General features: G+C 38.0%; 1 protein-coding gene across 3 annotated transcripts in view; it reads right to left on the reverse strand.

Annotated features, from left to right (window-relative positions):
* Positions 1–3,810, reverse strand: part of LOC109857854 (nephrin) — a 300,812-nt gene that overhangs the window by 86,594 nt on the left and 210,408 nt on the right. The window lies entirely within an intron of this gene.

Here is a 3,810-nt window from a genome sequence, read left to right on the forward strand (position 1 = left end):
ATATATATATATATATATATATATATATATATATACACATGTATATATCCGCACGAACATCCTGCGATCGGCTCTTATAACCCTGTATATGTTTCGTTTAATATTTAATGTTTGTTTATGGAGTCATATCTTTTTTGTAAATAACGTTTTAACAAACAACGAGCGACGACTAAAATCTTTTGATTTGTTGCTCAGAGATGTGTTCTCTTCTTGACAACATACGTCGAGTACATTTGACTTTTTAAGGGATTGACCTTGTGTAAATATTTAGCAGAAAATATATATATATACGCAGAGTCAGAGAAAATTCTTACGGAGGTGACTTTCCAAATTGGCGGAGGAAGAAATCCGTGGACGAGAAAGAAGGTGCACGGTATAATCCGAAATGTCTCTCTATGTGTATATACACGGTACGTACGGCTTACAGCTGTTGTTTCGTTTATTTGTTTATTTCAGCAACAAAACTCGGATTAAATTGCTCTTCTCATTTTTATTTCAAACTATACTCCGCATACGGTAGTGTCGGCCAATAAGCGCACACGACGTACGCATAAACTCGGCGATTAATCGTCACACCGCCGATCTATTATTGAGCGTCGCTCTTTTTTTCTTTTTTTTTTTTTTTTTATTGGAAGCGCCGGTGGCTTTCAACTGTGCGCGCACAAACCGTACATATTTACCTTTCCCCATCGTATTACGACCAATTCTATGTAGATCTTACTTCCTTCCCGCGCCCTCGGCCATTAGAATTTCAAGCGCGGATCCGGCTCACGGGGAATTTTCGATAAAATCACCCAGTCGCGTTCTTCTTCTTCCTGCTTCTTGGAAACGAGCTGCCAGCACGGTTCTTAAAGCTCTATTCGTCGTCCAATCAGCTCCCGCATTCAATTTATTAATGTTCAGCGACAAAGAAAACTCGGACAAATATGAAAGAAAACAAACGTGTTATCGTGAAAATATAGTTGAGTGTTTGCGCGATCGAGAGAAAATTAAATCGCTCTTTCGCAAACATGATTTATACATGCCACGATCTGTTTGCAATTTTTATTATTATTATTATTTTTATTTTTTTTTTTGTCGAAAAGTCGACACGGGAAGAGAAATAAAGCTCTAAATGTGCTTGATTGTGTCAACATGAAATTTGCTCGTAATGAGCAAATGCTGTCCTCTCTTGGAGAAGAGGCGTTCACCTTCTCTGACAATTGTCGTTAGCACGGAACAACGCTACCTCCGTTGTTCCGTGTATCTCTTTCGTCTCTTCCGCCATTGCCAGCCAAATATTAATGTCATTAAATCCGCAGACATAACAAATTCCGCGTTTCTCGCTTTCTTGTCTCGATCGGGCGGGCTCTGTCACCCGCAATGAAAAGGTGGCATAATGACTAAGAGAGAAGAGGGAATGGATGCACACAGAATCTCTCTTCATCACACTCACGCGCGCGCGCGCGCTCACACACACACACACACACTCTCTTTCTCACTCTCTCATTCACTTCCTCTTCTATTCCGAAGAGAAAAGATCTTCGCCTCCTCTCCTCGCGCTCGAAAATGCAATTTCCAGCATTGCGACGACATCTAATTCAATCCGCGCCGTTTCTTCCCGGCTTTTGTTCGCCTCAAGTCTCAGTCTTAAAGCGAATTTACGCTTTTGAAGATTTGTCTCGAGTCATCTAAGCCGATGAATCGCGTAGGTAACGCGTTTCGGGGGGGGAGGAAAAAAAATATCCTTTCTTCTCACGCGCCGTTTGCTTCGAATTCAGGATTTTTGAAGAGATATTGTTATATATATATATATAAATTTTAACGAGAGATCAAATTACAATTTTACGCACAAATCATCATATCTGCTCACGTGTGAAATAATGTATTGTAACCGAATATAGATATTAGAGTCTAAATTATATAGAGAGAGAATATTAAATTACTTTACGCATATATATACATATCCTATATTGCGAAAATTGATATCATCACATTATACTAGTTCTAGTTGCATATTTAAACTAGTTTCACCAGTTGCATATTTTACGTTTCTCTCGCCGAAACGTATCTATTTTATTTCGCGAAACTTTCGCGAAATGAGAAATTAATAAGAACTCGCAAAAAAAAAAAAAAAAAACGCGCTGCAACATAGATCTCGCTCTCGATCGACGAACAGAAGTTTTGCACAAAAAACTTACGCTCGGCCGCATACACTCTGGACAATTCCGATTCGGCGCGATCGTCCGTGATCGAAGAGTACAAATTCGTCTTTAGACGCGGAGAAAAGGAGTCCCGCGAGAGGTGAAGGAGAAGAGAGAGAGAGAGAGAGAGAGAGGGAGGGAGCGCTCGTTCTTTTTGCCGTTTCGTGCCGCGTCGATTTCTCCCTCGTCGGTGATTTCATTCAGTTCGGTCGCGGCGCATCACACGAAATGAGAACGTTCGTTTACGCGGCTCAAAAGAACTCGAACACCCCCGTTTCCTATCTCTTTCTCGCTCAGAATCGAGAGAGAGCATGTAAGTTTCCCAAAAGACCGCGCGTCACACGCTTCCGGTTTTTCATCTCGTCGCGTCGTATAATAAATATATCTCTCTCTTCTTTTCCTCGGTTCTTTTTTTCTTTTCTGATTTTTGGAAAGGCGCGAGCTCGTGGGAAATTATCGGGAGCGTCATGGTTCCGTGATCTCAAATTAAGATGCAAAACGAGAAGAAGAGACTTACACGTCGTAATAAGTAATTCGCGAACAAGAGTGTGTCACACGGGAAACGTGTCATCACATATGCGAATATCATAACAGGGTGATTCAGAACAACCCTTTATTTCCTTGAAAATACATATTCTTGATTAAATTCTAAAACAACTTTTTATTTGACAAAATTTTGTCTGAAGCTTACTTTTCGAGTTATTAACACTAACAGATTTAAAATCATTTTGACTGGTCGTGCAATTTCAATTCAAAATTTTTACCGCATGTAACATTTGCTTTCCGAAATGATGTTGTGACTTTTGTAGCTATAAGTAGAGAATACATTTTATGAACTCAATGTTACTTTATATATATTCGTAACAAATATATTTTTTGTATTTTTTAATAGGTATATTTAAATAGCTGGTATATCTAGTGTTAATAAAAATAGGTGACTTACCACGGAGTCGGATACAAGAGGTAGGCAAGAGCGGCGCAACTCACTGTGATTGACAGTGATTTATGTGAGACACGGATTAAGTGATGACAAATTACAAATGAATAAATAAATGAGAAAAAGAAAAAAGAGAGAGACAGAGACAGATATATAAAAACAGTGTGTACCCTAACAGTTACATTTGTGAAAATATTGCACAAAAATGACATCATAAATGGCGACGATTTTGCAATGATCGCACTAAGATGATTCGCCATAACGCAACAGTTTTGTCGAAATAAAATTTTGTAAATAATATTTGTCAAAAATTGCGAAAAAGTCGTTATGCGATTTCCACAGTATATAACTCCAATAGGCAAATTGTGAAAATATTGCACAAATATGACATCATGAGTGACGACGATTTCTTGCATTTCTTCATATGCAATCATATTTCTACATATTTTAAACCAGGGACTTATACCGGTATGCAAAATACCGGTATTTTACCGATATTTTTGGGTAATACTATGAAAACCCTTATGCAAACCGAAATGCAGAAATACCGGTATGATGTCATACCGGTATACGATAATACCGGTATATTTACCTATATTTACCTATATTTACCGATAATTTTTTCGTGATTTTTAAAAAGTAATATCTTAAAACTATAAGTGTTGTCATTATGTTGATAACACTTTTTAA

The sequence above is a fragment of the Pseudomyrmex gracilis genome, unplaced genomic scaffold, assembly GCF_002006095.1.
Source record: "Pseudomyrmex gracilis isolate BER0280 unplaced genomic scaffold, ASM200609v1 scaffold_176, whole genome shotgun sequence".
Taxonomy (NCBI): Eukaryota; Metazoa; Arthropoda; class Insecta; order Hymenoptera; family Formicidae; genus Pseudomyrmex; species Pseudomyrmex gracilis.